The sequence below is a fragment of the Elephas maximus genome, chromosome 18 (assembly GCF_024166365.1).
Source record: "Elephas maximus indicus isolate mEleMax1 chromosome 18, mEleMax1 primary haplotype, whole genome shotgun sequence".
Lineage (NCBI taxonomy): Eukaryota > Metazoa > Chordata > Mammalia > Proboscidea > Elephantidae > Elephas > Elephas maximus.
This window is the reverse complement of record NC_064836.1, coordinates 18,427,005-18,448,998: the sequence shown is the minus strand read 5'-3', so window position 1 is coordinate 18,448,998 and position 21,994 is coordinate 18,427,005.

Genomic DNA, 21,994 nt, shown 5'->3' with positions numbered 1-21,994 from the left:
GTGTAGAGAGAGCTCGTCTCCAGCCGAGGAAGAGACCATGGTACTGACCTGCTCTACTCTTGGGCCTGGCAGAGGCTTTCTGCTCAGGTGCTCTTTCTCTCCTCCCCCTTCACCTCCAGAGAGCACCTGAGACTGCCCTACCTGAAGAGAAGAAGAGAGAAGACAACATTTGCAAGGGGATAACCCTCATAACATTTTATCTATCAGGATCCTGCCATATGCAAATCAATAATGAAAAGAAATTTAGATAGAGCTTCAAAACATTCACTCCAGAAATATGAATGCAGGTAAGCTAGATGAACATGGGTTTCAATATCCCGATGTTGCCTTTCTATGTCCTTTTCAGCATTTTAGCACAGGCAGGAAGCCCTGAAAATATCTTATCAGCTATTTATCAGATAAAAATACCCAAGGTATGTTTTTGTCCTAGGGGTATTGCACCCAATGAAAGAGTTCTCAAACAGGGCAATATTTGTTGTTATTAGAGGCTATGGAGTTGACTCTAACTCATGGTGACCTTATGTATAACAGAATGAAACATTTCTTGATCCTGCACCATCTTCATCATCATTGGTATGTTTGAGTCCTTCCAACCTAGAAGTGCTTATCTTTCAGTGTTATTTCAGGCAATGTTCTGTTGTGATCCATAGGATTTTCACTGATTAATTTTGGAAGATCACCAGGCCTTTCTTCCTAGTCTGTCTTAGTCTGGAAGCTCTGCTGAGACCTGTCCACCGTGGGTTAGCCTGCTGGTATTTGAAGTACTGGTGGCATACTTCCAGCATCATAGCAATACGCCAGCCACCACAGTACAGCAAACATGGCAATGTTTAACTTCAGAATACAAGCCAAAGTCTCTATTACAGTGTCCGATAAGGCCCTTGGCAATTCTCCACCCCATTTCCCCGACCTCATTGCTTACTGCTCTCCTGCTTGCTTGCCAACTCTGCTGCAGTCAAAATGGCCTCCATTCTGCATGGTCCCAGCTTAAAGTCTTTGCCCTGGCTGTTCCTTTTGACCAGAATAAAATTTCCCCAGAAATATCCCTGGCCCACTCCCTTACTCCCTCAAGTCTATGCCCAAATGCCACCTTTCAAGGAGGCCTACCCTAACCATCCTACTAAATATGCAACCTGCTCCCATCTCTCCCCATCCTTGTGCTCTCTTCTTTACTCTTACTACTTTTCATTTTCCCATTGGGGCAGTGGTGGGTCAGTGGTAGAAGTCTCATCTTCCATGCAGGAGACCCAGATTTGAATCCTGGCCAGTCCACCTCACACAGAGACATCACATGTCTGTCAGCGGAGGGAGGTTTGTGCATTGCTATGATGCTGAGCAAGTTTCAGAGGAGCTTCTAGATGAACACAGGCCTGGTGTTCTACTTCCAAAAATCAACCAGTAAAAACTGTATGGATCACAATGGTCCAATCCTATTTTGCATGGGGTCTCCATGAGTTTGAGGACTGACTTAACAGCAGGTAGCAGAAACAGTAACTTTTTCTTTTCCCATAGCACTTACCATTTTATAACATACTACATAATTGTTTAGTATGTTTATCCCTGCTGGGATGTAAACTCAATGAGGGCAGGGATTTTTTGTATTTTTTTAAGTATGATATATCCCAAGTGTGTGGAACATAGTAGATGCTCAGGAAATGTTGGCTAAATGCGTGCTGAATGAAAGAAATACACCTATAATGGAGAAATTTCAGCTACTCCCTTTGTTATTGTTGGGTGCCATCGAGTCGGTTCCAACTCAGAGCTACCCTATGTACAACAAAACAAAATACTGCCCATTCCTGCACCATCCTCGCAATTGTTGCTATGCTTAAGCCCATCATCTGTCTTGTTGAGGGTCTTCTGCTCTTACTGACCCTCTACTTTATCACTCATGATGTCCTTCTCCAGGGACTGGTCCCTCCTGATGGCTATCCATCCCTATCTGAATCCTAGGTAGTGGGGTTCACCTCCACATGTACCAAAAAAAAAACAAACCAAACTCACTGCCGTCAAGTCCATTCTGACTCATAGAGATCCTATAGCAAAGAGTAGAACTTCCCCATAGGGTTCCAAGGCTGTAAATTTTTATGGAAGCAGATTACCACATCTTTCTCCCACGGAGCAGCTGCTGAGTTCAAACCACTGACCTTTTGGTTAGCAGCCAAGCAGTTTAACCACTGCCCCACGAGGGCTCCTTCTAAATAACTAAATAACTCCAGGACCCTTGCATTTCTCAAAGCCTTAGTCCTTAGTCCCCTTAAGTCTATCTTCCTTTGCACATTTCACTCTCTGCATCTAAACTGGAAGTGAATCCTCCCAGCTTTTTACCTTCTGATTCATTTCCCATTGTAGGCTTAAGGTGCTCATAGCCTCTCAATTTTCTGCTTTCCTTGAGTGCTATTGAGACTCTCCTTCCTACTCTCTGGTTCTGTTCTCCTGGGGACACATGTGCCTGGTTCAGCTTGGATGCTAGGCTCTTCTACCTGGACACAGTCCCCACAGGCATCCTGCCTGGCACACAGAGGCCCTTCTAGGGGGACCTGGACCCTGAGAGGAAGTAATGTCTGAATGTGTCTTCATGCACTTCTATCAATAATACCTGGACACATTTAAACCAATAGCAATAAGCTCTCAGCTCCATCAGGGAAAAAGTTAATAAAGAGTGGGATGCATAATTATACCTCTCTTTGTTCTGAATGCCAGAGCTAGCCTTGAATTTTACGTCAGTGTCACAAGAGCAAAACACTTGAAAACCAGAAGCCACAATGATGACAAAATGTCCCCAAATTGCACATGCATTTTACAGAAAATTTCTCCTGACCTAACTCTTTTTGACAGTAAGAATCAAATGATACTTTACTTTTCAACAGCTACTCAATCTCAGAGCTGGGCAGCCATTTTTTAAAATGTCAACAGCCATACTGCCAACTTTATAATGTGGAAACTCAGCTCTCCAAATGAAGATGGCCTGGTGCTACAGTGTGGTGCCGAGCACCCACAGACTCATTACATCTATGAAACTTCAGCGTCTGCGTTAATCACAAACTCCTCCCACTCACCCAATCATGCCTCACTCTGCAGGACCCACCTGTTTTAAAAACCATAGCTTTATTCTCTGCCTCTTCCCATGGAGTTCCTGGGTGGTGAAAAAGGTTAACACACTCAGCAGCTGACAGAAAGATTGGAGATTCGAGTTCATCCAGAGGCATCTTGGAAGAAAAGTCTGGCAATCTACTTCCAAAAAACAGCATTGAAAACCCTATGGAACGGTGAGGCCAAGATGGTGGAATAGTCAGATGCTTTGTGTTATCCCTTTTACAACAAAGGCCAAAAAAAACAAGTGAATCTGGTGTATATGACAATCTAGGAGCCCTAATCATCAAAGACAAAGCTGAAGAATTGGTCTGAGTGGCAGGTAGGAGTAGAGACAATTCAAAAACAACATGTATGAGGAATTATGGATTGCAGGATCACTGGCATCCTGCTAGCTGAATCTGCACCATGCACATAAGTTGAGGCAAGCAGCAACATCCCAACCCAAAACCCACCCCAACTCGTGTAGCCAGGCAGCAGCTAATCTGCACACATCTCCAGAACCAAACAGGAGCGACACCAGACCTGTGAAAGTTAAGTGCATGCTCCCAAACCACCACGCGCACACCATAACCCTTTCTCCCCAAGGAGCATTCCCCTCTCTGCTTCAGCATCGGTCCTGTGGCTTTCAACAACGCCAGTCCCCCTAAGCTGGGAGCTCGCGGCTGGGTCCGGAGGCACCTGCTCCTTTACCCAGTCACTGGTGTAGGGGGTCCACAGACTTGTAGAACCCTTTGTCCTGTCCTTCACCCCTGCCCCAGTGCCTTGCAGGGCAACCTGACACTGCATGACCTCATTTGAACAAAACAGGCAGGACATCCACCTGAAGCCCATTTTCACCTGCAGCAGCCAAGTGGGAGCTGCAGATTTGAGACACTCAACACCACTCTGCCCCAAAGAAGGGGATTCACCCGTATACACCAGATACCAGAGGGCCGGCAGTACCACCCACTTCATCTAGCCACCCACAACAGTGCCATGAGGATTGGTGGTGCCTGCCAATCCCTCCAGCCAATTGCACCAGGTGCTCAAGGACCAGCTGCTCGACTCCACCTCCACTACACACTTTAGCAGACAGGGGCATGACCTCCATCTAGACAGCCAGGGGCAGCCAACAGTTCCCCTGCCTTGCCCTACACATCGCCCCTCACTGCAACCAGAGACTGGTGCCTGCTCCAAACACCCCCACATAGCACTGCCCACCCAGGACTGTAGGTGAGAGCCAATCCAGATGAATGATGGCCCAGGAACCTGCACCCTGACCAACTGGTAAGCAGCAGAGCACACACACAACACCCAACCCAATAGCCATGGAGAACATCCCCTGCACCCTTGGCCAGGAGAACATGACAGATTCATCACTTCACCAAAAATTTTCACCTACATCTTCAGCACCCCTACAAGAGTAGTGAACAGACTCCCAGGTTCACACACCTAGTAGCTGCTCCAACCACCTGGAGACAAGAAGAGAGAGCTTCAATGACACCAACAACCAGAGTAGCATACATGCCCAGCCTACTTGGACATAGCAAAACAAAACAAAAATACAGAATGCAGTAAACAAAAATATAATAAGTAAATAAATATAATAACTTATTGATGCCTTGGAGACAACAGTCAATATCAAATCACATAAAGAAGTAGGACACGACGGCTCCAGCAAGTGACCAAAATAAAGAATCAGAAAATCTTCCAGAGGAAGATAAGGCAATGGAACTGTCTGATAAAAAATTCAAAAGACTAATATACAGAGGTATCCAAGAGATCAAGAAGGAGATCAGTCAGAATACAGATCAAACTAAGGAACACACAGACAAAGCAATAGAAGAATTCAGGAAAATAATACAAGAACAAAATGATGGAATAAATAGGCTGTTAGAAACCATATAAAAACAGCAACTAAAACCAAAAAGACTAGCAATAAAATTTCAGAATTAACTCAATAGAAGTTTATAGGAAGAGAATTGAGACACTGGAAGTCAGAATTAGTGAGTTTGAAGATAAATCCCTTGACACCAATTTGAGGAAAAATCAGGAAAAAAATTTTTTTTAAATGAAGAAAGCCAGAGAATTATGTGAGATACTATCAAAAGGAAAATCCTGTGAGTGATTGGAGTACCAGAACAGGGGGTGATAATGGAAAACACAGAGAGAATTGTTGAAGATTTGGTGTGGAGACCTTCTTTAATGTCAAGGAAGATGAGGCAATATCTATCCAAGAAGCTCAACTAACCCCATACTAGACAGACCCCAAAAGAATGGTACCAAAAGATATCATAATCAAACTTGCCAAAATCAAAGACAAAGAAAGAATCCTGACAGTGGCTAGGAATAAGTGAAAATTCACCTCCAAAGGAGAACCAATGAGACTAAGCTGTGATTACTCAACAGAAATCATACAGACAAGGAGGCAATGGGATGACATATATAAAGCCTTAAAGGAAAAATATTGCCAGCCAAGAATTATATATCCAGCAAAATTGTCTCTCAAATACAATGGCCAAATTAAGTCATTTCCTGATAAACAGAAATTAAGGTTTGTAAAAACCAGACCAAAATTATAAGAATTATTGAAGGGAGTTCTCCAGTTAGAGAACCAACAATATGAGACAACAATCCAAGGCTAGGACACAAATGGATAAACCCAGATAAGGAATCACAAAAACAAACAAAGCTAAAAGACTGAAAATACGGGACCAAAGATTTCAATATGTAAATGACAACAACATCAAAACAAAAAAGGGAGAATAAATGGTTAGTCATAGATTTCCATAGGGAGAGGAAGTCAAGGCAATATTAAGATATAAAAGACTGGTTTAAACTTTGAAAAATAAAGGTAAATTTCAAGGTAACCACAAAAGAAGCTAACAAACCTACCCATTAAAATAAAAAAGAAGGAAAAGAGAGACGTAGCAAACACAAAATCAACAATAATGAAAAAGGTGAAAAGAAAATAATAAACAAAAAGAACTCAGCACAGAAAATTAAGCAGAACAAAAGAAATTGTCAACACCACAAAAATAAAATACATCGAAATGACAGCAATAAACTCATACCTATCAATAATTATACTGAATGTAAATGGCCTATATGCCCCAGTAAAGAGACAGAGAGTGGCAGAATGGATAAAAATACATGATCCATCTATATGCTGTCTACAAGAGACACACCTTAGACACAAGGACGTAAACAAACTAAAACCCAAAGGACAGGAAAAAACACATTAGGCAAACAATAACCAAAGCAGAGCAGGAGTAGCAATATTAATCTCTGATAAAATAGACTGTAAAGCAAAACCCTCCATAAAGTATAAGGCAAAAACCCAGTGCTTATAAGGAAGGACAGTATATAATGATTAAAGGGTCAATACACCAGGAGGATATAATCATAATAAATATATACACACCCAATGGCAGGGCTCCAAAATACATAAAACAAACTCTAACAGCATTGAAAAGAGAAATAGACAGCTCCACAATAATAGTAGGAGACTTCAACACATCACTTTAGGTGAAGGACAGAACATCACAGCTAAAAAGAAAGTCAATAAAGACATGGAAGATCTAAATTCCACAATCAATCCACTTGACTTCATAGACATATACAGAACATTCCATCCCACAGCAGCAAAGTATACATTCTTTTCCAAAGCACATGGCACATTCTTCAGGATAGACCAAATTTTAGGCCACAAAGCAAGCCTTAACAAAATTCCAAATATTGAAATAACACAAAACCTCTTCTCTGATCATAATGCCATAAAAGTAGAAATCAATAACAGAAATAGCAAAGGAAAAAATCAAATAAATGGGAACTGAACACTTGCTTAAAAACTACTGGGTAATAGAAGAAATCAAAGATGGAATAAAAAAATTCATAGAATCAAATGAGAATGAAAACATCTTAGCAAAGCATTTGGGACACAGCAAAAGCAGTGCTTCAAGGTCAATTTATAGCAATAAACACAAACATCAAAAGAGAAAAAAGGGCCAAAATCAAAACATTAATCCTACAACTTGATGAAATAGAGAGCAGCAAAAGAAGCCCTCAGGTATCAGAAAAAAGGAAATAACAGAAGTTAAAGCAGAAATTAATGAAATAGGCTATAGAAAAAAAAAAAAGAATTAACAAAACCAATATTTGTTCTTTGAAAAGATCAACAAAATCAACAAATCACTGGCCAAACTGACAAAAGAAAAACAGGAGAGGAAGCAGATAATCCAAATAAGAAATGAGACAGATGATATCACAACAGACCCAACTGAAGTAAAAAGGATAACAGAATACTACAAAAAGTTGTACTCCAACAAATTTGAAAACCTAGAGGAAATAGACAATTTTCTAGAAACTTGCTAGCTGCCTAAACTAACACGAACTGAGGTAGAAAAACTAAACAGGCCCTTAACAAAAGAAGATATTAAAGAGGTAATTAAAAAAAAAAACTCCCGGCAAAAAAGAATCCCTGGCCTGGACGTCTTCACTTCAGAATTCTACCGAATTTGCAGGGAAGAGCTAACACCAACACTACTCAAGCTATTTCAAAGCATAGAAAAGGGAGGAGTACTCCCAAACTCATTCTATAAGGCCAGCATAACACTGATACCAAAGCCAGGCAAAGACACCACAAAAAAAAGAAAACCACAGGCCAATATCCCTCGTGAATACAGATACAAAAATTCTCAATAAAATTCCAGCCAAAGGAATTCAACAGAATATCAAAATAAATAAATCATGACCAAGTGGAATTAATACCAGGTATTTTTTTTTTTTAATGCAGGGATGGTTCAACATTAGAAAAACAATCAACATAATCCACCACATTAACAAAACAAAAGAACCATGAGATCAAATCATTCGAGCAGAAAAAGTGTTTGACAAAATCCAAAACCTATTCCGATAAAATCTCTCGGCAAAATAGGAATAGAAGGGAAATTCCTCAACATAATAAAGGGCATTTGTACAAAACCAACAGTCAACATCTTTGTAAACCAAGAGAGGCTGAAATCATTCCCCTTGAGAAGGGGAGCCACACAAGGATACTCTTTATCACCACTCTTATTCAACATTGTGCTGGAAGCCCCAGCTAGAGAAATAAGGCAAAAAAAAAAAAAAAAGAAATAAAGAGCATCCTAATTGGTAAGGAAGAGATAAAATTATCCCTATTGGCAGATGATATGATCCTATACACAGAAAATTCCAAAAAATCCATGAGGAAACCACTGGAACTAATACAAGATTTCAGAAGAATAGCAGGATACAAGATTAACATGCAAAAATCAGTTGGGATCCTCTACCCCAACAAAGAGAACTTTGAAAAGGAAATCACCAAATCAATACCATTTACAGTAGCCCCCAAGAAGATAAAGTACTTAGGAATAGATCTAACCAGAGACATAAAAGACCTATACAAAGAAAATTACAAAACGCTACCACAAGAAACCAAAAGAGACCTACCAAAAACAAAAAAAAACCCAAACCCAGGGCCATCAAGTCAATTTCGACTCATAGCGACCCTATATAAGTGGAAAAATATACCATGATCATGGAAAGGAAGACTCAACATTGTAAAAATGTCATTTCTACCCAAAGCTATCTACAGAAACAAATCAATCCCAATCCAAATTCCAACAGCATTTTTTTTTATTGTATTTTAGATGAAGTTTTACAGAACAAACTAGTCTCTCATTAAAGAGTTAGTACACATATTGTTTTATGATATTGGTTAACAACCCCACAACATGTCAACATTCTCCCTTCTCAACCTTGGGTTCCCTATTACCAGCTTTCCTGTCCCCTTCTGCCTTCTTGTCCTTGCCCCTGGGCTGTTGTGCCCCTTTAGTCTCATTTTGTTTTATGGGCCTGTCTAATCTTTGTCTGAAGGGTGAACCCTGGAAGTGACTTCGTTACTAAGCTGAAAGGGTGTCTGGGAGCCATACTCTCAGGGATTCTCCAGTCTCCGTCAGGCCAGTAAGTCTGGTCTTCTTTTGTGAGTCAGAATTTTGTTCTACATTTATCTCCAGTTCTGTCCCGAACCCTCTCTTGTGATCCCTGTCAGAGCAGTCAGTGGTGGTAGCTAGTTGTACTGGACTCAGTCTGGTGGAGGCCGTGGTAGATGAGATGCATTAGTTCTCTGGGCTAATCTTTTCTTTGTGTGTTGTTTTCTTCATTATTCCTGGCTCCGGAGGGGTGAGGCCAGAGGAGTATCCTAGATGGCCACTCACAGGCTTTTAAGACCCCAGACGCTACTCCCCAAAGTAGAACGTAGAACATTTTTTTAATAAACTGTGTTATGCCAATCGAGCTAGATGTTCCCAGAGACTATGGTCCCCACAGTCCTCAGCCCAGCAATTCAGTCCCTCGGGGAGTTTGGATGTGTCCATGGAGCTTCCATGACCTTGCCTTGTACAAGTTGTGCTGGCTTCCCCAGAACTGTGTCCTGTCTATTCAGTGTTTTTCCATCCCTACCCCTCGTGTCCCTCATAACCATCAAAGATTGTTTCTTTTTGTGTGTAAACCTTTTTACGTGTTTTTACAGTAGTGGTCTCATCAATATTTGTCCTTTTGTGATTGACTTATTTAACTCAGCATAATGCCCTCCAGATTCATCCATGTTATGAGATGCTTCACAGATTCATTATTGTTCTTTATTGTTTCATAATACTCTATTGTGGTATGTACCATAATTTGTTTATCCAATTCATCTGTCGATGGGCATCTAGGTTGTTTCCATGTTTTTGCTATTCATGCTGCAATGAACATCAGTGTGCATATGTCTATTAGTGTGATGACTCTTATTTCTCTAGGATGTATTCCTAGGAGTGGGATTGCTAGATCATAGGGTATTTCTTTTTCTAGCTTTCTAAGGAAACACCATATAGTTTTCCAAAATGGTTGCATCATTTTGCATTCCCACCAGCAGTGCGTAAGAGTTTGGATCTCCCCGCAGCCTCTCCCACATTTGTTATTTCCTGATTTTTTTATTCTTACCAGTAATGCAGGGGTGAGATAGTATCTCATTGTGGTTTTGATTTGCATTTCTCTAATGACTACAAGGGTCGGCAGTTCAAATCCGCCAGGCGCTCCTTGGAAACTCTACAGGGCAGTTCTACTCTGTCCTATAGGGTTGCTATGAGTCAGAATCGACTCGACAGCACTGGGTGAAATGACTACTGATCGTGAGCATTTCCTCTTGTGTCTATTGGCTGCTTTAATGTCTTCTTTGGTGAAGTGTCTGTTTATTTCCTTTGCCCATTTTGTAATTGGATTATTTGTCATTTTGTTGTAGAGGTGTTGGATTTTCCTGTAGATTTTAGAGATTAGACCTTTGTCTGATTTGTAATAGCCAAAATTTTTTACCCAGTCTGTAAGTTCTCTTTTAACTCTTTTGATGAAGTCTTTTGATGAGCATAAGTGTTTAATTTTTAGAAGATTCCAGTTATCTAGCTTAACTTCTGGAGTTTGTGTGTTGTTGGTTATGGTGTGTATCCTGTTAATGCCGTGTGTATGAAGGCCTCTAGTGTTGATACTATTTTTTCTTCTATAAACTTTATATTTTTCGGCTTTATATTTAGGTCTTTGATCCACTTTGAATTAGTTTTTGTTTATGGTGTGAGGTATGGATCCTGTTTCATTTTTTCACAAGTGGACATCCAGTTTTCTCAGTGCCATTTGTTAAAAAGACTGTCTTTTTCCCATTCAATGGACTTCGGGCCAGTGTCAAAGATCAGGTGATCATAGGTGGATGGATTTACATCTGGTCTCTCAATTCAGTTCCATCAGTCAATGTATCTGTCGTTGTACCTGTACCAGGCTCTTTTGACTACCGTAGCTGTACAGTAGATTCTGAGGTCAGGTAGTGTGAGTCCTCCTACTTTATTCTTCTTCAATTAGTGCTTTACTTATCTGGAGTTTCTTCCCTTTCCGTATAAAATTAATGGCTAGTTTTTCCATCTCTTTAAAGAATGTTGTTGGTATTTGGGTCAGGATTGCATTGTATTTGTAAATTGCTTTGGGTAGAACTATCATTTTCACAATGTTGAGTCCATGAGCATGGCATGTTTTTCCATTTATGTAGATCGCTTTTGGTTTCTTGCAGTAGTTTTCTTTGTATAGGCCTTTTACATCCCTGGTTAGATTTATTCCTAAGTATTTTATTTTTTAAGGGCTGTTATAAATGGTATTGTTTTCCTGATATCCTTTTCATTGTTCTTTTTATTGGTATATAGGAATCCAACTGATTTTTGTATGTTTATCTTATATCGTGATACTCTGCTGAGTCTATTAGTTCCGGTGGTTTTCTCACGGAATCTTTTGGATTCTCTATGTAAAGTGTCATACCATCTGCAAATAGGTACAGTTTAACTTCTTCATTACTAATTTGGATGCCCTTTATTTCATTGTCTTCCCTTATTGCGCTAAGACTTCTAGCACAATATTAAATAGGAATGGTAATAAAGGGCATCCTTGTCTTGTTCCTGTTCTCCAGAGGAATGTTTTCAGTCTCTCTCCATTAAGAATGATGTTGGCTGTTGGTTTTGCATAGATGCCCTTTATTATTCCAACAGCATTTTTTAACGACTTGAAGAAACAAATCATCAACTTTATATAGAAAGGGAAGAGCCCTGTATACGTAAAGCATTACTGAAGAAGAGTAACAAAGTGGGAGGCCTCACACTACCTGATTTTAGAACCTATTATACAGCCATGGTAGTCAAAACATCCTGGTACTGGTACAATGAAAGACACATAGATCAATGGAACAGATTTGAGAATCCAGATATAAATCCATCCGTGAACATTTGATATTTGACAAAGATCCAAAGTCCATTAAATGGGGGAAATATAATCTGTTTAACAAATGGTGCAAGCATAACTGGATGTCCACCTGAAAAAAAAAAAATGAAACTAGATCCATACCTCACTTCATACATAAAAACTAACTGAAAATGGATCGAATACCTAAATCTAAAACGATAAAGATCTTGGAAGAAAAAACAGGGACAACACTAGGGGCCCTAATACATGGTATAAATAAGATTCAAACCATAACTAACAACACACAAACACTGGAAGAGAAACTAGATAACTGGGAGCTCGTAAAAATTTAACACTTTTGCTCATCAAAAGACTTCACCAAAAGAGTAAAATGAAAACCTACAGACTGGGGGAAAAAAATTTTGGCTCTGACATATCTGACAACCGTCTAATCTTTAAAATCTACGAGATACTACAATACCTCAACAACAAAAAGACAAATAATCCAGTTAAAAATGGGCAAAGGATATGAACAGATATTTCACCAAAGATGACATTCAGACAACCAAGGGACACATGAAGAAATGCTCGAAATCATTAGCCATTAGAGAAATGCAAATCAAAACTACTATGAGATACTATCTTACCCCAACATTACTGGCAGTAATCCAAAAAACACAGAATAAAACACGTTGGAGAGGTTGTGGGGAGATTGGAACTCTTATGCATTGCTGTGGGTATGTAAAGTGATTCAACCACTTTGGAAAATGATATGATGCCTCCTTAAAAAGCTAGAAATAGACATACCATAGAATCCAGCAATCCCACTCCTAGGTATATACCCTAAAGAAATAAGAGCCGTCACATGAATAGACATATGCACACCAGCGTTCATTGCAGCACTATTCACAACGGCAAAAAGATGGAAACAACCTAAATGTCCATCAACAAATGAATGTGGAAACAAATTATGGTACCTGCACACAATGTAATTCTATGTAACAATACAGAACAATGATAAATCCACAAAACATCTCACAACATGGATGAATATGGAGGGCATTATGGTGAGTGAAAAAAGTCAGTCACAAAAGGACAAACACTGCATGAGACCACTATTATAAGAACTCAAGAAAAGGTTTACACACAGAAAAAAAAAGTTATTTGATGGTTATGAGGGTGGGGAGGGATGAAGAGTGGAAATCACCAACTAGATAGCAGACAAGTGTCAACTTTGTTGAGGGAAAGACAACATACAATACACAGTAAGTCAGCACAACTGGACCAAAGCAAAAGCATAGAAGTTTCCTAGACACATCTAAACACTTTGAGGGACCAAGTAGCTGGGGCTGGGTGCTGGGGACCATAGTCTCGGGGGACATCTAGATCAATCGGCATACAGATCATGAAGAAAATATTCTATAACACAGTTTGGTGAGTAGCCTGGGGTCTTAAAAGCTTGCTAGTGGCCATCTAAGATACATCTATTGGTCCCATCCCATCTGGAGAAAAGGAGAATGAAGAAAACCAGAGACATAAGGAAAATATCAGCCCAAATGACTAAAGGACCACATGAATCAGAGACTCCACTAGCCTGAGACCAGAAGACCTAGATGGTGCCTGGCTACCACCAATGGCTGCTCTGACAAGGATCACAACAGAGAGTCCTGGACAAAAGGGGAGGAAAATGTAGAACAGAATTCAAATCCATGAAAAAAGACCAGACTTACAACTCTGACAGAGACTGGAGGAATCCCTGAGACTATGGCCTTCAGACACTCTGCTAATTCAGAACTGAAACCATTCTGGAAGCCCACTTTTCAGACAAAGATTAGCCAGGTCTATAAAACAAAAAATAACACGTGAGGGATGTGCTTCTTAGTTCAATCAAATATACAAGACCAAATGGGCAACTCCTGTCCAAAAACAAGATGAGAAGGCAGGAAGGGGCAAGTACTGGAGGAACAGACACAGGGACCTCGGGGTAGAAATGAGGAGCATGCTGTTATATTGTGAGTATTGCAACCAATGTTACATAACAATATGTGTATAAATTTTTGGATGAGAAATTAACTTGAGCTGCAAACTTTCACCTAAAGCACAATAAAATTAAAAAAGAAAAAGAAAACCCTATGAAGCACAGTTCTACTCTGACACACACTGGGTCTCCATGAGCCAGAGTTGCCATGAGTCCCAGTACACTTGACAGCAACTGGTTAACTGCTGTACCAATTTATAGATTCCAGAATGCATTTACATTCCCAATCTAATTTTATCCTCGGGTCAGCACAGTAGAGAAGATATCATTGTCCACATTTTATGAAAGTAAAAACTGAAGTTCAGAAAATTATAAGGGACTTGGGCAAGACTGTACAGCTGGTCCATGGTAAGTTAAGCCCAGGCCCTCTGATTCCACAGCCAGGGCTAAGCCTACTCACTCCTGTCACCTCCCTTAGTCACTCGGTCCCCAGTGCTCTTCAGTTGCCGGGTAACATTTCTGTGGATATTTTCACACAACAGGCATGGTTGTCCTCGTCCTCACTCCGTATCAATACTCTTCCGTTTGAGGATGTGCAGGTTCAGAAACTAAACATACGTTCTCTGCGGCATCTCCCCTTCCTCCATCGTGCTCTTGATTCACACTTTGTTATACTTATACTATTCCACAATTACTTGCTTATGCATCGCTCTCCTCCTATGGGCTCCTCCAGGACTGGGGCTGTATCTTACTTAGCTCTCTTAGCCCAGTTTTAAGCACAGTGCTTAATATAGAAGTTTTCAATAAAGTAGTATAATTGTTGAGATATTGAATGAATGAGTCATGTCCAATAGAAGAGGGAGTATCCTTCAGGGGCCAAGTCAACATCCTCACTTTCTGTCCCTCTTGCACTAGCACAGCCACACAGACCACTCCAGAGTTCACTCAGATGCAGGCACACAGAGTAGTTACAGCTCAGGGAGACCCCTCTCTTCAGAATCTAAAGTCCTGGTGGGCCCCAGAGTACTGCTGCTCCAAGAGTCTTTGTGGGAATGTTATGGATTAAACTGCATCTCCCCCCAAATGTGCTTTGGGATCCTAGCCCCTATACCTATGGAGGAGGGATGGTTGCACAATGGTTAAGCCCTTGGCTACTAACTGCAGTTCGAACCCACCAGCTCTTCCCTGGAAGAAAAGACCTGACAATCTGCTCCTGTAAAGATTATAGCCTAGGAAATCCTATGGGACAGTTCTACTCTGTCCTGTAGCATTGACTATGAGTTGGAATCAACTCAACAGCACACACAACAAATAACTGTTCATAAGGAGCCCTGGTAGTGCAATGGTTAAACACGACCGCTAACTGAAGTTGGTGGTTTGAACCCACATGGTGGCTCTGCAGGAGGGAGACCTGGAGATCTGCTCTTGTAAAGATTACAACCTAGAAAATGGGAGGTAGTCCTACTCTGTCACACGGGCTCACTATAAGTCTGAAGTGGCTCAACAGCTCTTAACAACAACAAAATACCATGAATACAATTCATTTTGAAAATAGGGTTCTCTTTGTTATGTTAATTAGATTATGAATGAGCAGGGTGGGTTCTAAATCTAATCACTTCTGAGTTATGGAAAGATCAGATTAGACCCAGAGACACCCAGACACAGGGGGAAGATGGTATCTGATGGCGATGGTGGCAGATGCATCCAAAAGCCCAGGAACCCCAAAGATTGCCAGCTACTAGAATTGAAATAGACAAGGAATGGTCTCCCCATGGAGCCTCACTCTGAATTTGGGCTTCTAGCCTCCTGAACTGTGAAAAAATAAATTTCTGCTCTTTAAAGCCCCCACTTATGGTATTTCTGTCATGGCAGCACTAGGAAACTAAGACAAGGAAACTCAATTCAGAGAAGAAAGGAGATGGTAGACGTGATAGGGACAGAAACACAGGGATGGAGGGGCAAGGAGCTGTCAAAGAGGGCAGGGGAGGGAGCAATGCCAGGAGGATCATCACTTACATCTCCAACTCTTACCCTGATGGCAGATGCTGAGCACTGTATGTGCTAAGAGTGCCTGGGTTCTGACGCACCTGGGAGGAGAGCAATGGCAGAGCCAGAATACCTGGATTTGTCTTCTCTATGAGCAAAAGCTCAAGTTCCCTGAAAAGTGGCCCAGATATAGTTGGTTTTACCTCCATAAAGCCTCACTCCAAACCTCTCTTCCAGTCAGGGCCTCTCTCCTCCACACACATACACCCTCCCCTGGGACTAAGCTCAAACATCTATCACACTGACATGACCTGGACCTTTCCCAGCCATCTGTACAAGACAGTAAAATCCAACACGTGAATTGGGGCCTCCTATGTACTCAGCAGTGTTCTGGGGATACACACTTGAATAGACATGGCTTCCGTTCACATGGCCCTCTCAGTCAAGTTGGTCAAATATACCCATATGCTGTTGTTAGGTGATCCAATGTGACAGAGTAGAACTGCCTCATAAGGTTCCCTAAGCTGTAGTCTTCATGGGAGCAGATTCCCAGGCCTTACTGCTGCTGAACCACTGGGAGAGTTCGAGCAGCCAGCCTTTCAGTTAGCAGCTGAGCACTTAACCATTACACCACCAGGGCTCTTAAACCCATAGAAAAGATGTAAAAAAAAAAAAACCAGTTGCCGTCGAGTTGATTCTGACTCCTGGCAACCCTACGTATCAGAGTATGACTGTGCTCCACAGGTTTTCGGTGGCTGATTTTTCAGAAGTAGATCACGAGACCTTTCCTCTGAGGTGCCTCTGGGTGGCCTCAAGCCACCAACCTCTTGGTTAATTGCTGAGCTCTTAGCTGTTTGTGCCACCCAAGGACTCAATAGAGAAGGCAGAGAGAGTGTAAAAAGTGCCATAATAGAGACACGGTGGGATTGAGGGAAGGGAAAGGTTCATTCTCCCTGAAGGCACTCAGGACACCAGCAGAATGGTGTGAGTTAAGCTGGGCCTGGAAAGATGGCATTAGGGCCACATTTGGGGTGGCTACCTAGGTCTCTAGGTAGAACTCCTGTCTTTGATCTCCCGCTCCAGGGAAGAGTTCAGCAGACTAGTGTGCTCTCCAAAGAACAGCGAAAGTCAATCCAGAAGCCAAAAAGCAGAGTATATGGGTTCAGTTTCCTCCTTGTTTTGAAGGTGAGGAAGATGTCAGTCCACTAAAGCATGACATGTAATGATGCTAAGTGTGAGGATTCAAGATATTAAATGTGAGCAAGGATGTAAAATGTAAAAAATACAGCACCAGGATGAAATCACCCTGCAGCAATGTTTGTGTTTTGTTTTGTTTTCCTCACCAGCACCATTTTACCCTCTTTAATATTTACTTGCAATTTGATCCCCAGTGCCAGCCCTTGCTCTCAGCCTTGGTCCCGAATCTTAATTCAGGGACATGGTTAAGAGATCATGGAGGGAAAAACAGCATATCATGAGAATAAGGGAATGGAGCCATAGCCTGAAATGGAGACTGTGCCCCGCTGCTTACACTGAGAGCATGTGTGGATAATCGGAGCCAGCATTATCAAAGGATGTTGGGATCAGGGTGTTCCAGGCAGTGAAGGGCAGGACCAGGAGTTTGAATTGGATGGTGTCTGCAGCATGAGCCACTGAAGGCTTCCAAGGAGTGAACTGATCTGCCAAGGTCTCTGCTGGCTTTCCTGGGGCCTGTGTCCTCATCTCAGGAAGTCACCTCCCTGTGGAGCAAATGGTGTTAATTCTATTCCTGAAAGGTGGAGAAGGCCTTTGCCATCTCTGCAGTCTATACTCTATTGGGGTATCTAAGGTCAATCTTGTGCAGATATTTTGGAAGGCCTTCCATGCCCACTGCTAGAACACTGATAGGTAAGCTGCGGTTAAGCACTAATGTGGCGGTCTGAGTCCCACGAGAGAAGATAAATATGCCCATCTGTGGAGAGCCTTCTCCTGCTAACAGCATACAGGTCTCCTGCTGGCTCCTGCCCAGCAAATATGGTACATGTTTTCTTATTCCTCACGCCTATTTTCCATCTTCCCTGAAAGCCCCCGGAGGAGGATGCATTCCTTCCTCAATAACACGCAGTCATTATTGTTACAAATACATGCAATTATCTAAAGCATCAGAATGAGTTTCCAATAACCACCCAGGCTTCCTTATCCAGCCAAAATAGTAACACGGGTTAGCTGGTTGGGGGGCATGGGTAACCCATCCTTGCCACTTAAGGGTATTACAGTGAAAACAAGTCAGCCCTAATTGTTAAAAGCAAAAATGAATACTGCTGTGGCCATCCTGGAGATGAAGGAAGGGCGGTAGATGGTGCCTCATTAATGGTACTCAAACACTCCCCCAGCGTGAACTAAGTTACTAGGCGTGGGTGAAGCTGGGGCAGAAACTGGTAAGTCAAGAGAGGTAAAGCTTCGTTCTTCTGGTTTCTGGGTTTATCAGGGACTGGAGGGGGTTCGTGGTGAAATAAATAACCTGATAGTCACAGGGAACATATTTTCTAAAAAATAAAAATTGAACACACGGTTTGACAAGTACGAGTGTACTTTGGGAGTATAAAAAATAACCATTTAAAATCAGAGTCATTCCTGAAAATCTTAGCGTGTGGTCAGCTTCACACAGTGCCCTTACTGAAGCTGAATACACTGCTTATAATCTGGGATAAACCAATTAACACAAATCACTAATTGCAACTCTTGCTAACCTGTGCAGGAAGAATTCATCAACACTCCTTGGCTGAGCTTCTCGGGGCTCTGGAAACTGAGCGAAACACTCAGAGGCTTCAGCATCCTAAGGGTAAGAGAGCCTTCAGCATCCTAAGGGTAAGAGAGCCTTCATCCCCATGTGTCAGGAAGGAAGCACACCTGGGCCCTGCTGCCCTCAGGAACTGGCTCAGAGGCTGATCAAGTTAGAGGGAGAATCACACACTGTCCTCCCAGAGAGCTGCCTCTGAAGGATTTACCCATCCCTTTTTCTTGTACAATTTAGACTGGAATAAAGTAACAGCTTTCCTTATGGCTCAAGAACTACTTCATTCTCAGCTGCAATGCACGATCCTCCTCCCTCACCCCAATACACACATATAACCTCCACCGCAATCAGTCAGTCCCTCTCTCACTCACACACACGCGCACATGCGCACACTCATACACACACAGGGATGTAAGAGCAGACTCCATTTGGTTGTAGCTCCTGGGAGGGATGCAAAATGGAGCCAAATTTGCATAGGATGCCAGACAAGCCCTCCGGCCCCAGAAACTTCGCACCTGTCTCCTGCCAGTACCCAAAATGCCATCTGCTTCCCTGGGAAAGCCAGACTCCAGGCCCCTCTTTATGCCTTTGGTAGATGATGAGAAAACCCAGCAAGGGGAGTCTTAATGGCTCAAAAATAATTCCGTGGTACGAAGGAAGAACCTTGGCAATATTTTTATAAACATTCAGAAGAATGGTTGGGGCGTGCAAAAGGGAAACTATTTAAGGACTCAACCTAGTCCCAAATTATTTCTACTGCCAGGAACTCTCCGAGTGAGGAGTTCTGTGTGTGGCAGAAGTCCCACGACATGGTGAAGGGAGGTAGCCTGGCAGGGTCAGGCATTTTCATCACCTCCACCCTGAATTTGAGAGGCTTTCCCAGAGATTTTTCCACCACCTCACATAAATAATTTGATTGATTAATACTATTTCTCATATATAGTCCTATCTCCAATTACAAAAGTAGAGCAGAGGGAAATCCCGGCTCCCAGGTCTGAGCATCAGAGACTAAGCAGAGACTAGCAGCCTAAATTAGGGAAATATGAGAGAAGCCTAGCCCTTTTTTAAGCATAGTTTAAGCACAGGACTGTCTTGAGACATAGCATCAGTCTGGAGCAGAGTTCCTCAACCTTAGCACTATTGACATTTAAAAAAAAAACCCAGTGCCATCGAGTCGATTTTGGAGCCAGATAATTCTTTGTCGTAAGGGGCTGTCCTATGCAGGCTGTCCTATGTAGGATCTTGAGCTGCAGCCCTGGCTTCTACCTACTCGGTTCCAATAGCAACCCCCCACCCCAGTTGAGACAACAAAAATGTCTTCAGACATTGCCGAATGTCCCCTGGGAGGCAGAATCCCACCTGCTGAGAACTACCCTCTAGATGATCTCTTGAGTCCTCTCAAAGCCCAGGAGTCTGTGCTGATTAGGGTATGTGAATGGCAGAGGGGGCTCCAATAGCGCAGCATCTATCACAGAGAAGTATATTCACTTTTTATGAGTCCTTATCTCGCATTAGATTGTAGTTTTGTAAAGACAGAAACCATTTCCATCTTGAGCACTGCTGTCTCTCCAGGCCATGGTCTGGTGCCTGGCATACATGTGAAAGACCTGAATTAATGACACAATGAATGACAGGCTTGATCCAAGGATCAGAGTCTCCTTTCCCAGTCCTGTGATCCCTGTGCCAAGTGCTATTTCTTTGTGTTGCTGTTGGGGGTGTTAGAAAACTAATAAAATAAATGAGTAAATAAATGGAACCTCTCATCTAAAGAATACAGAGATAAGATAAATCATTTTGAGTCCTGGGAAAATTATCTCCACCATCCTGCCCTGGTTTCTCCGTTCAGCCAGAAAACACTTTAATTTATCTTGTGAAATTTTTCATCTGCTAGACAAACATTAAGTATTTCTTTCTTCTTCTTCTTTTTAATATTACTCTCTCCACAAAGGTGGGTTGGCTCCCAACTCATTGGCATAAAAGTTCCATTAGCTTCAGTGCATGTAAGGCTTGTGGGGTTGGCCTTGATTCAGGGTCGGCAGAAGGATAAAGAGCCCTGATACTCATTCTTCACATAATTAGAGTTGGTAAAATAAACTGTGTACATTCATTAAGGGAAAGGATCCATCAGGCCTAGGACAGGGCGGGAATTCCATGCTAACAACAACAGCCTTTTGTCTCAAATTAACCCCCAAGTGTTAAAAAAGTTTCCTGTGGAGTCACTGGGGGACATTCCCGTACCGGACCCCTCCCACCCCTTCACATTTGTTAGTCTCTGGGTCTGCCCGGTTTCTTGGCCGGCTTAAGCCCAGCAAACACTACAGTTCATTTCTTACACATAACACATGTTCTCCAACTCCTCACAAAGTCCTCACATTTGTTATTTTTCTCCCTCAGTGGCGTGCTGTCATTTGCAAACATATATATCAGGGGTCCATCTTTGGCCAAGAGGGTGTTCCTTTTCCATGCTTATCTGTAGCCAGAATGAGATATCCACACTTTTGACGTTTTGTGACAAGTTGCAACATGGATTAGATCATTGATTGGAAATCTACCTAATAATCTGTGATTATAAAATAAATTCTCCTTTGAAAGTTCAACAGGACCATCATAAATTCAAATTACAGTCTTGGCTATATTAGCACCCTCTTCTAAAAAACTTGGCTAAGCTCTAGGCTGCTAACAAAACGTCGATGGTTGGAACTCACCACTGGAGAAAGATGTGACAGTCTGCTTCTGTAAAGATCACAGCCTTGGAAACTCTATGGGGCAGCTCTACTCTGTCCTACAGGGTCGCTATGAGTCAGAATTGACTCGATGGCAATGGGTTTGGTTTATTTTTGTTTTTGTTTTCTAAAAAACTCAGCCAACAAACTCAGTTTTCAAAAACCAAGGTCTTCTAAACTTTATCCTACAGTCTTAGATTACCTGATGCTTCAGTTACAGCTTGTATGGTCTCCCTCTCTATCCTGTCCTCACTTTGGCCAACTTAAAATCAGTTTAAGTTTCCTCTAATGATCCTCTTGCCCCTATTTTTGCATATTTGATGGAGAGATTAAGAGAGGGATAGGTGAACAGATATGGCATGCTTGGATAAAAGACAAGCCAGCTCTTCAATGACCATGGCAGAATATTTAAAGGAAGAGGCAAGAAGAGGAGCCAAAAGAATAGCACAAGACTGCTAAGAACAAAGACAGCCCTCAGCTATGCAAGAATTGTTGTTAGTTGCCAAGGAGTCGGCTCCAATTCATGGCAACCCCATGTACAACAGAACAAAATGTTGCCTAGTCCTGCACCATTTTCATAATCATTGGTATACTTGAGTCCATTGTTGTGACCACTGTGTACTTTGAAGGCCTCCCAACCTAGAGGTCTCATCTTCCAGTACTATACTGGACAATATTTTGTTG